Source organism: Cyrtonyx montezumae, unplaced genomic scaffold (genome assembly GCF_038088225.1).
Source record: "Cyrtonyx montezumae isolate F1298 unplaced genomic scaffold, pur_monq_1.0 scaffold_27, whole genome shotgun sequence".
Taxonomy (NCBI): domain Eukaryota; kingdom Metazoa; phylum Chordata; class Aves; order Galliformes; family Odontophoridae; genus Cyrtonyx; species Cyrtonyx montezumae.
In genome coordinates this window covers 3,099,511-3,112,529 of record NW_027072014.1, presented here as the reverse complement: position 1 = coordinate 3,112,529, position 13,019 = coordinate 3,099,511, and positions in this window count along the sequence as shown.

Below are 13,019 nucleotides of genomic sequence, written 5' to 3'. Positions count from 1 at the left end.
AAAGTTCGAGTGGCCTTAGAAGTGTACGCAGGCCCATTATCTGTTTTTATAGTATGTGGGATTCCCATAGCAGCATAGGCAGATAACCAGTGTTTACGGGCATCACGACTGCGTTCACCTGTACGTGCTGTGGCAAATATGTATGAAGAATGAGTATCTATTGTTACATGGACAAATTTTAGACGGCCAAATTCGGGAACATGAGTGACATCTGTCTGCCACAGTTGAAGAGGCGCTGTGCCATGGGGATTTGTCCCAATTTGAGGCAAAGGGGCAATTGCCTGGCAGTCTGGGCATGTTAGAATAATGTTATGGGCCTGATCCGCTGTTAGTTGAAATTGTTTTTGTAAAGCTCTCCTATTCTGATGAAAAAATTGATGACAGAGTCGCACTTGCTGGAACAATTGAGGTGTAGCAAAGGCGACAGTGGCTTGATCAGTCTTACGGTTGCCCTCAGCTAAAGGACCAGGCAATGTAGTGTGTGATCGAAAATGCATAATAAAATAAGGGAGAGTACGGTGAGAGACATAATGTAAAACTCGCTTGAGCTGCTCAAACAAAGCAGGGTTGTTAACTTCCTTAAGAAAAGATCCTTCAATCCGCTGAATGATACCTGTAACGTACAAGGAATCAGTTATTATATTAAGCTTTTGATTTGAAAAAAGTTGAAAAGCTCGGGCTACGGCAGCGAGTTCTACAACTTGAGGTGATCCATTAACAACATGTACATCTGACTGCCACTGTGTAGCAGTCGCGTGCCAGAGAACCACTGCTTGATGTGTCTTGCCGGAGCCATCTGTAAATACAGTAACAGCATTAGGTATTGGAACATGTGAAAGTAAAATATTAGGAGAAAGGGACAGATCACTCAAATTATGCAGTAACTGATGTTTGGGGGGATGGGTGGAGATCTGTCCTGTATAGCCTGCCATAGCAGTTTGTAAAGTGAGTGACTGTGCAAGCAACCAATCTAAATCTTTTTTAGTAGCAGGTATGTAGATGCAATCAGGGTCAAGAGCTCGTAAAATTTGTAAACGACGACCACCTCGCTGTATTAGCATTGCAAACATCTCCAGTTGTGATGTAATGGTTTTTGAAAAGGTATGTGGTAAGAATATCCATTCCAGGATAATGAGAGGATCTTTTCTTGAGGTATCCCACTGACATAACAAGCTATATGGCTGATAGGTATTTGATATTATTACAAGAGATACTGGTAGTGATAAACAAACACGATGGCAATATCGATGTTGCAGTGATGTTATTACAGAGTCTAAGCATTGTAACGCTTGTGGTGTTAACTGTCTTTTAGAGGTTAAATCCGGGTCTCCTCTGAGTAGCTGGAACAGAGGGTGCAACTCTTGAGTAGTAATACCCAAAAGCGGTCGTAACCAGTTGATGGTTCCTGACAACTTTTGCAGATCATTCAATGTCTGTACGTGAGGTATTATTTTGAGGATTTGTGGCTGAATGGTGTGAGATGTAATTTTCCATCCTAAATATTTCCATGGAGAACTAAGTTGCACTTTTTCTTCTGCTATTTGTAAGCCAACAGATTGAACTGCCTGCCTTACAAGCATTAAAGTGTCCTTTAGACTCTCTTCTTGTTCTGCTGCTATTAATATATCGTCCATGTAATGATAAATAAGGACGTGGGGTCTAGCTTTTCGTACTGGTTGTAATGCATTTGCTACAGTCAGTTGACATATCGTTGGACTATTAAGCATTCCTTGTGGTAACACAGTCCAGTGATACCGCTGAGCAGGGCTTTGTTGATTGATGGAGGGCACTGAGAAAGCAAATCGTGGTGCGTCTTTTGGATGAAGTGAAATGGTAAAAAAACAGTCTTTTAAATCAGTGACTGCTATAGGCCAATTCGATGGTAACATTGAAGGTGAAGGGAGACCAGGCTGCAACGCCCCCATGGGCTCAATTACTGCATTGGCAGCACGCAGGTCCTGTAGAAGCCTCCATTTTCCACTCTTCTTGAGGATAACAAACGCTGGAGTATTCCAAGGGCTGGTGGTAGGCACTATGTGACCAGCAGCCAGTTGTTCTTGAACTAGCTCATGTAAATGCAGCAACTTTTCCTTTGTTAAGGGCCATTGATCTACCCAGATTGGTTGTTCTGTTTTCCAAACTAGGGGTATAGGTTGCTGCCAATCAATGGCCCTTATTGAAAATTTGTTTGCAAAATCATGCCCCATTGACTTAAAAGATCACGACCCCACAGAGTATAGGGAACTGGCAAGATGTAAGGAGCAGTGTGAGCAATGCGACCATCAGGCCCTTCAAAAGATAAAATTCGGGCACTTTGTTTGGGCTGCTGTAAGCCCCCAACTCCTACAATAGCAGAACTAGGGTATTTTAGCGGCCATTCAGAGGGCCAGTCACTTGACTTAATGATGGTAACATCAGCTCCGGTATCCACTAGGCCTAATAACTGCCTGCCATTTACTAGACATGATAATAATGGTTTGTCTTCTGATACTTGTGTAGTCCATAGCACGGCAGGCTTGTCCGTGCTTCCAAATCCCCCAATTCGATCCCCAATACCAGGTTTAGTCATAGAATGAAAAGGGATTAATTGTGCTATTTTTTGGCCTTTGGGGATAAAGCAGGGGGGGGAGGGTGTCCATGCCATTATCTTAATTTCCCCAGTGTGGTCAGCATCTATAACTCCTGGTAAAACAAAAAGTCCCATCCGTGTAACAGAAGAACGTCCTATCAGGAGGGCACTGCGCCCGTCCCCAAGGGGGCCCATTACTCCTGTTGGAATAAGAGTTACGTCGGTATTAGTCAGCGTCACTGACTGGGCGGTGGCCAAATCCACTCCTGCGCTGCCGGCAGTGGCTGGTCTGAGTGCGCTGGCCAGGCAGCGGCCAGCTGATTCGGGACCGTATTTACTGTCATAGCGCGCGGTCTCGCGCTCTTCTTCCCGTTTCCCGGGAGATAGCAGGGCCGTGCAGCAACAGGGAGCTTAGATCGGCAGTCTCTCGCCCAGTGTAGCCCCTTCCCGCACCGGGGACAGGGTCGAGTAGGAAGAGCAGAAGCATTTTTATCTGCTTTTTTAGGCTTTTGACAGTCCCTTTGTACATGACCAGGTTCCCCACAGTTGTAGCACTTTATTTTTTGAGCTGTCCCTGCACCAAGTCGGGCTGCCAGGGTGTCTGCTAGCGATGCCATTTTATGGCTTTCTGTCCCTACATCTTGACAGGCCTTAATCATGTCAGTAATGGATGGATCTGCATTCTTTAAGGATTGTAGGACCTTTCTACAGTCTGCATTTGCATTTTCTATTGCTAATTGCTTAAGCAAAGCCTCCCGAGCAGCTTGATTTTCTACTTGTCTCTCTAGCGTATTTTGTAAACGGTCAAGAAATTTAATGTAGGGCTCGGCAGCCTCCTGCCTAATTGATGTAAATGATGTGTTAGATGAATTAGTGTCGGGTATCCGACGGATAGCACGCAACACCAAAGTCTTAACTTGTTCAAAGCATTGCCTGTCCATCTGTGCCTGAGCCTGAGGTATTGCCCGGACCCCCTCCCCCATGAGTTCCTCTATGCCAATGTGATTAAGGTTATTCAGATTATTCATAGTCTGGATGGTAGCCAGTTCCCGATACTCTGTCATAAACACGGTGTATTGCATGGGAGACAGAATTGTTCGTAACAAAATTTTCCAATCGTGAGGGGTCATAATGTAACTGTCACCAATTGCAGTCAAAAGATGATATGTAAAGGGAGACTGAATTCCATAATCTCTCACTGACTTCCTTAGTTCCTTCACTGCCGCGTAAGGCAGGGAGTCCCACTGGGGGGGCTGATTTGCATGATACAACACAGGAAAGGCTTGCAACGTATCAGCATCACCCCGTAATATTGCTTCTTTTCTGCACTGCTCTAAAGCACCATAGTATGCTGTAGTAAAATTTTTCTTTCCCACTCCCTTCAAATTATCATCAGGGGGGGAAATGTTCGATTTGTCGTCCGTATCTACTGAACCAGGATCTGAAAGATCCTCTGGTTCTGGTTCGTCCTCATTTTTTACCAAGTTACAGGCAGGCTGCGGAGCAGCAGCAGTAAGCGACGTAACCGGAGCGGAAGGCGGCAGGGGAGCGGCGACCATCGGGGGCGGAGCGGAGGGCGGGAGCGGCGCGGCGAGCGGCGGGGGCGGAACATAGGGCGGGGGCGCGGCGAGCGTCGGAGGCGGGGCGGAGGGCGGAGCGGAGATGAACGACGGACGCGTGGGGGAGGGCGGGAGCGCGGGGGGAGATTGCGATTTCTCTTCTCCCCGGTCGCGGGGGGGGTCGGAGCTGTGGATCGGGTCCGGGCAGGGGCTGCTTCCCGAATCGGAAGGCAGAGGCGGGGGTGGGAAGGAGGGCGACAGAGAATAGCCAGAAGAACTTCTTCCTTGTCGAATCTGTTTAAGCCCTTCCTTTATTTGGTGCCAAGCAGGTAGAAGTTTGGCAGCCGTTCTGTCTTTAGTATCAGAAGCCTCCCAGAGTTTTGTGCCAGTTTTGTCCCAGAGTTCTCCATCAAGAGAGAACCCAGTTTTCGGAAATTCGGGGACATTTTTGCTTATCCATTTAAGAAAAGTAGCTAGTTCCGAATTAGATACAGGCTGATCCTGGAAGTTTAAAACTAACCGTAGTACTTCGAGATTTACTTGTTGCTTCTTCGTTAGTGAACTCCCCATAGTTCCCGACTGCTCACCTTCTGTCCTGCAGAATGGTGCGGGCGTGCGCAAAACAATCTCTCTGAAGTTCAGTCGGGCGACGCTGCTGGACCGGGCTCGCTCAGCCGCGGCTTGATTTGCACCACGCAGTGGGCGCCATTTGCAGTGTCTCGGGCACGGACTCAGATGCGAACGATCCAAATCGTTTATTACAGATTTTAACATCCCTTATATACTTTCACAAGTTCTCTCTTGTAACTTTCCCACCCGCCTTTACATATCAACAATGTAACTTCCCAAAACAGTCCTTAACGGTGCATACAGGCGATGATCCAATCAGGGCTGTGAATCTTCCCAAGCCATGCACTCTTCCTCCAATTAGGGCCTGCCATCACACAGCTTACTTGAACTTGTTTTCCTCTTCTTCTGGAAGTGTCCTTGGTTCTCAGCCTTCCTTTCTCATGCTGTTTATCCTGTTCCACAGCTGCAGCTCTAAATATACTTTTTGTATTCCCACAAGGAACAGTGCTGTGAGTTCATAAATATGTATGTGGGAAAAGTGTGTTGCTTTGCAGACAGGTGAATTGGCTGCCTGCAGCTTTGGTACTTCTAGGAGAATTGCAAAAATACATCACTCCTTATAAGTACTTTAATCAGAGGTCAGTAAAATTAACGTCTTTGCTTCTTTCTCACGTCTCTAGTTGCATGCAATTTTTGTGTCAGTTGGTGAATGTGTTGCTTCCAACTTTCTAATTTTCTTATAACAATTTTTTATTTTGTCTGTAATTTTCAGTAGTTCTTACCAATTGAAGAAAAATTCAACTTTAAAGTTTTCCTATCATTGTGTTGATGCTTATTTTAGTTCTGCATTTGAGAAATGAGTTCTCCTTTGATTAATAATCAAACTTCATGAAATGAGTGAGAGGAAAAATGTTTACATTTGAAGTAGGCAGATAATTCCTTAATGAACTATGTAGAGGAAAAAAGTGTTGTGCAGAGTTTCAAGATGCACTGTGATTCTTGAGCATAGTAAACTTCAAAAATGAATGTGTAATTTGAGTCTGTATATTAGCACATTGTGAAATCCTCATTCTAAAGCTGTCCCAGAGAAGGATTTCTCTCTGCTGCTGCCCCCCCCCCCCTTCCCCCAGAATCACAAGCAGCCTGCCTTGAACTTCAGCAGCTCACATCAGAACTGAGCCCAGATCTTGGCTTTGCCTGTGGAGCTGTGGCCAAATGGAGCTCCTGGAGAAGCAGTGTTTCTGAGCCTTCCATGCTGTTGGGTAATTGGCTGCAAGGCTCAGCTGGGGTTGGACCTGAAGGCATGGCTCAGGGTTGATTACTCATGAGAGCTCCCAGTTCTCTGTTCCCCCTGTCCCCACAGAAACAAACTCCAGCATCCCAAACCCAGGGATCACATAATTGCAGGGGTTGGAAGGGACCTCAGGAGATCTTTGAGTAACACTCCTGCTAAAGCAGGTACCCTACAATAGGTCACACAGGTAGGCATCCAGACAGATCTTGAATATCTCCATAGAAAGACTCCACAACCTCTCTGGGCAACCTGTTCCAGTGCTCCATCACCCTTATTGTATAGAAGTTCTTCCTCGTGTTAATACAGAACTTGCTACGTTCAAGTTTTAGACCGTTACTCCTTGTCCTATTGCCACATACTACCAAGAAGAGCCTGGCCTCATCCATTTGCCTCCCACCTCCCTTTAGATATTTATAAGCATTTATCAGATCCCCTCTCAGTTGTCTTTTTCTCTGGCTGAACAGACCCAGGTTACTTAACCTTTCCTCACATGGGAGATGCTCCAGGCCATTTATCACCTTTGTGGCCCTCTTGCTGTACTCTTTCAAGGAGATCCCTGTCTTTTTTGAACTGGGGAGCCCAGAACTGGATACAGTAGTCTAAATGTGGCCTGACCGGGGCAGAGTATGGGAGGAAGATCAAATCTCTCTACCTGTTGGCCATGTTCTTTTATATGTACCCCAGGATGCCTTTGGCCTTCTTGGTGACAAGGGCACGCTGCTGGCTTATGGCCAACTTGTTGTCCACCAGGACATCCAAATTCTTCTGAAGACCTCTTCTCCAGCAGGTTGTTCCCTAACCTGTACTGATGCATGCAGTTATTCCTCTCCCAGTGTAAGACACTACACTTGCTCTTGTTAAACTTCATCTGGTTCCTCCCTGCCCAACTCTCTAGTCTGTCTAGGTCTTGTTGAATGGCAGCACTGCCTTCTAGTGTGTCAGCCATTCCTCCCAGCTTTGTATCATCAGTAAACTTGCTGAGGGTGGACTCGGTTTCTTCATCCAGGTTATTGATGAACATGTTGAACGAGACCAGACTCAGCGCCAACACCTGGGGAACAACACTAGTGTAAAGCAAGCAAAGGCGGTAACAGCCTTTTACTTGAGGTAGAGGTCCTACAGAAAGAGATATTAGAGATAAGGGGAATGAACTCACCCCTACTGGCAACTGTTTAGGTTAAGGAACGCAGCCACCTCTCGTTTGAACACTGGCATGCTGGAAGGAAGGGAGCTGGGGGGGGAGCAACCCACACAGGCTCTGAGCGTATCTGTGCTCCTGGAAGCACTGCTGGAAGCACCACTGAGAGTGAGAGGACGGGTGGACCTGGGCTCCTCTGCTCTGGTCACTCAGATGCTCATTCACTGGTTCAGGCTGTGACCAGGCAATCCCACTACAACTAGTTACAGACCTAAAGGAAACACTTGCAGCTGTCATACTCTGTCCTGAATATATGGGGAGAAGGAAGTGCATCACTTAAATTGCATGTATGGTGGTTCTTCAGTAACCTGTGTATGTACACCAGGCTTGAGCTTCTCCAGGATGGCAAGAGAGAAGACCCCTCCCCCCTTAGGTCTTAAGGCAGGCTTTGGAGGGGTTGTGGATGCAGGGGCAGAAGCGAAATGTCTTCTTGTGTCTGTTCTGCTAAGTTCTGTAACTGGAGTGCATTCCCTCTGCAAGGAGCAAGTGACTTTACTTTTAGTTTCTCTATACAGAATTCAGGTTTCCTGCAAGGTGAAATAATTAGTGTTGGGGAAAATAGACCTTGATCCTTATGGGTCCCTTCCAACTCAGGATATTCTATGAGAATAAGCTGTTTTGTTATTTGGAATAATACAGTGTAAAGATTCCAGGAGATTAAAAAAAATTGCTTTGCTTTGGTTCAGTGCAAGGTAAATACTTGCTGTATTTTTTCCCTCTAAGTTTCTCAGTCTTCGTGACTTTGCACTAATATAGGTGATCTAGAGTGCTACATAAGCTATGCACTTTAAAGCTTTCTCTCAGTGTTATTTGGCTGCATCTAAGGTCTTACTACTGCCTTAAGTAGGCTGTGCTTCAATTAATGTCCTTGTTCTGAAGGATTTATTTTCCTAGGGAGACACGTGGAGGGGAAGAGTGGATATTCCCTCCTCTAAGATATCTGAAACATTGGTATAGAATCTCCAGGATTAATAAAAAAAACCAAAATCCACTTTTAAAGCTATCACAAAATGAGACTAAAATTGAGAGGAAATAAATTTGCAGACTCTCTCAAATGCCACAAAGGGCTTCTTTCAATCTTCTTTCAGCTTCTGTCCTCTTTTTTTTGCAGAAAAGGACTTAAAATGTAATTATTCTAAGCCAGAAAACTTAAAGAAATTGGATCTGTCCTGGTTTTACTCTATTTCAGGTTTAAGATGAAGAAACAGACTGGTATGAAATGTTTCCTAAGGCTTTAGAATAAATTAGCTGGAAATCACTTGATATTTTTGGTAGCACCACTGCTGTGCTTATAGTGTATATCAAGCATTCAGGAAAGGAAAACTTTCCTTGAAGATTTCAGTCCTCTAGTGTGCTGCCCTGAAGTTTTGTTCATCTTTTATGCTTAGTTATTGGCTTAATATTTAATCCTTGTTTCAGGGGAACACGGCAGAATTGAATGATAGTAGACGTGACTCAAACTGCAACTTTAGAAGTTGCCAATGATCACGCTGTTTGACCAACTATAGAAATGGATGCATGAGGAAGTGGAATATACTGTGAGGGTAGAGATGAGACATACTACCACCATTAGGCGATCTAAGTTTTCCAGCTTTAATTTGTTGGTTGTAACAGCACGTGTTCCCTGTGTGGCAGCAGTCTGACCCTGGTAGCTCCATTTCTAACCCTTGAGTACTCAGAACTGCAGTTTTAAGGCACAATCTAGCAAATAATACTGATGGCAAATCCCTGTCATGGCGTAACTGTGGCTAAAAGAAGTCAAAGTCTCCCAGAATCTTAGTCTGCAGCCATGGTATATAGTTTTTCTTGAACCAAATTGTAAGATATGAGAATCAGTTAACAAAGAACATGTTATAGATGTCCTCCTATTTAAAAATAAATTAAATTGCTTTAATGCAAAAATAACCACAAGGGCAGTAGATAAACCTATGCTTCTTGAAGGCATTTACAAGAACTAGTAAATGTACATAAGGGAACTGGTTAAAATAAATTAAGTAAAGAATATGGGAAATTCTGATCAGTTAGGGCTGAAATGTCAGTCTTTTGGGAATGGGGAAAAGAAGACTTTTTTTGCCTCACTGTCTGGAAAAATGTGAATTCAAATGTAAAGCAAATCTGAAACGTGTGGGCTTTCTACATTTTAGCATATTGCCAGACTTAAATCTGATTCACTGTAGCCAGGGCTCCAGAGAAACACTTCTGTGGTCTGCAAAATTTGACCTGCAGCTTGATGTATGTATAGGAACTGTTGAATCATGGCCTGAACCACTCATTGATCACCTGAGGTGAGCACTGAGTCAGCCACAGGAGCATAGGTGAAGACAGTCTGGCTCCACCTCTCCCAGACCCCATTTAAGAGCTGACCACCACTGGGGAAGGATCTCTTGTTAGAGATCCCTCCTGTATGGAGTTTCAGGTGAGCCTTGACTGTCAGTGACAGGTGAGCCTTTCCTAATTTACCAGCTGTCTTTATACCATCTGGATAAACCATCCAAAAATATACTGTCCACCTTCATTATTTTGTGTGGGTACTATTCTTTCAGGGTATTCATCCTACAATTGGTGAGCCAGGCAGGCTTGAAAAAAAAAATAGACCTTCAACTGATATGTCTTTAATTTGGAATATCTTCAAATGGGGCAGGGGTGAGAACATTATCCCTCTAGAACAAATGCTCCCAGGTGTCAGATCCTGTGACTTATGGAGTCACCCTATTACGGCTTAGCCACTATTGTCAAAAAATGGGGACCCCTGTGGGTTGCATGGACTGCTTCTCCTTCTCTGACCCGTTTAATGGATTATTTCCAGGGTTTAAATAACAGTGTACTTATTACAAAGGAGCACTGGCTAGCTGCATCTGCTGTGGCTTGGCTCCTGGTAATGGCGTTACACCAACTGGAGGTAACAAATGACAACATAGAATGTGAGAACCAACTATTAACAGACTGTACTGAGAAACTGGAACAGCAATTGGGCACGTTAACAACCAAAAAACCTGGACTAAATGTCTCAACAAAGCAAATACATAGCATTTCAATCGAGGATGCTCAGGTCCCTGAGATAACGGACCTGGGTACCTAAGGGCAAGGTCTCTAAATCGGGTCTCAAAGCTCCATCTATGATGGATCCGTTTGAGATCCACCCTATATAACTCAGAAAACAAAACAAGTACAAGATAGACTGGCAGGGGTGCCTCCTGACCGATTGCTCCCTGCTGAAACATGCTTGCATATAACAGCTCGCTCATATAGAGCAAATGAGTTGATGGACCTAGTACAACGGTTCCATCAAAAGCCTAGGGAAAGCATACTGTCATGGCTCCTGTTATGGTTTTATGATTTGTGTTGTATTATTGATATTCCACATCTTAACATCATGTGGTGTATTGGGAGTTAAAGAGTTAATGCTCCAGCTGCATTCCGGGTATTCCTGCCCAGGAATCGAACCCAGGCCGTGGTGGTGAGAACGCTGGCTCCTAACCACTAGTCCAAGAGCATTAGCTCTTTAACTCCCAATACACCACATGATGTTAAGATGTGGAATATCAATAATACAACACAAATCATAAAACCATAACAGCTGCTAAGACTATGGGATGCAGGAGCTGAAAGTGTATTAGTTGACAGCAGTGTCCAAGCTAGCATGTGTAACCATACACTCAGCCCTGAGGCAAAGATTATATGCTGCCATCCAGCATAATGAAAACCACTCTATTATAGACTGGTTGATGGTGGCATGCTAACATGGCCCAAGAAAACAGACATACTACTTCATACTGGTTTATGGTTCTCTATGGAGGACCTCCTAAGGTACATTCAAGTATTGGGTATGAGGGAGACTATATATTCTGACGTGTTTGAAAGTCCAGGCATGGAAATATTTATGGCAGGTATGAGAGACCTGATATTGCAGCAAGACCCTTCTCATCTCATCAAAATGGAGCACATAAGAACTAGGTGCAATGTCTGCATGGTGGAAGAAGCCGAGGCCCTCCCAATTAGAACCCCAAAGACTGCCCCACGGACACCCTGATCAGGCCCCATACAGGTGTCTTGGAAAACTATGTTCAGTGATCTTATATGGGCCAGGGTTGCATTTGGTAAGATGGATGGGCAGCCCAACCATATGTTATTACAATTATGGAAACAGCTAAGAAATGATTAAACATTACAGAGTACTCCCAGAAAATTGGGAGTACAAATAATATAAGAAGCACCTACTACAACCTGGAATTCAGCTGATTTTATAGTACCAAATAGGAGGAAACAACCTGCACAGGTGTCTTGGACTACGATGCCTGAGCCACCTGTGGTAAAAGATCTCAATCTGGCAAAATTCATGGAGTGATAAGGGACAATGCTTCCCTTAGGGCCTCCAGGTGAGGCTGGATATTTTGGCGATATTTTGTACAGAAGCAGATGTGCAAAGAGTAATGGCTTTGGTAGACACTGGTGCAGAAGCATTGATAATATATGGGGAGCCATCTAAATTTAAGGGTGAGTGAGTGATGATCGGTGGGTTTGGGGGACAGACCATTTCGGTCACTTTAACATGGTTGAAATTGGGGGTTGGGCGTCTTCCATCCTGGGAGTATAAAGTGTCTGTTACCCCAATCCCAGAATACATCTTGGGCGTAGAGATATTATGGGGTTTGACTCTCCGGATGACTGTGGGAGAGTTCAGACTTCGGCAAAGGAACATTAGTATTTGGGAGGTAAAGGCAATATTGAGGGGCCATGAGCCTATTTGTTTGCCACAACCATGCTGGATTACTAATGTAAGACAGTATAGACTCCCGGGGGGACAGGATGAAGTATCAAGGGTGGTGCAGGAACTAGAAAAAGTAGGCATTATAAGACCTGCACGCAGCCCCTCCATATGACCAGTGTGCCAGTTGGAAGGAACATGGAGAAAGACGGTGGTTTATATAGAATTAAATAAGGTCACAATACCCATTCCTGTGGCCGTACCCAATATTGCATTCCTAATGGACGCCCTGAGTAGGGAAATCAAAACCTTCCATTGTGTGATTTGACAAATGCATTCTTCAGTATTCCAAGTGCTGAAGAATCACAAGACCAATTTGCATTTATGTGGGTAGGCAGGTAGTGGACCTTTCAGGTCCTGCCACAGGGATATGACAATTCGCCAATGTATTGTCATAACTTGGTGTCGCATGACCTAGCTGATTAGAGAAAACCCAATTATTATTAGATTATACCACTATATTGATGATTCTTGTTAACATCTGGCTTACTAGAGGTGGTAGGACAGGCAACAGGTTGATTAACTGCCTACCTATGTGAAAGAGGATGGGCTATAAGTCCTCAAAAGGTACAAGGTCCAGGCCTGTCTGAAATTTCTGGGGGTTGTCTGGTCAGGAAAGACCAAAGTACTACCCAGTGCCATCATAGATAATGTTCAGGTGTTCCCAGTCCCTACAATGCCAAAGCAGCTGCAAGAATTTCTAGGTATATTGGTGTTCCTTTATACCTCATTTAGCGCAGCTGCTCAGACTTTTGTATAGAGTCAAGAAAAAGGGGTGACTAAGGGACTGGGGGAGAACAGAACAGGATGCTTTCCAACAGGCAAAATAGGCGGTTAAACAAGCCCAGGCTTTGGGTATATTTGATCCTACCCTCCCAGCCGAATTGGATGTTCATGTTACTCAGGATGGCTTTGGCTGGGGCCTGTGGCAACGTCAGAGTTCTGTTTGGACCCCCATTGGTTTCTGGTCTCAGGTCTAGCATGGAGCCAGAAGAGAGGTATAGTATGATTGAAAAACAGCTCTTGGCTGCCTATTCTGCATTACAACCGGCAGAGCCAGTAAC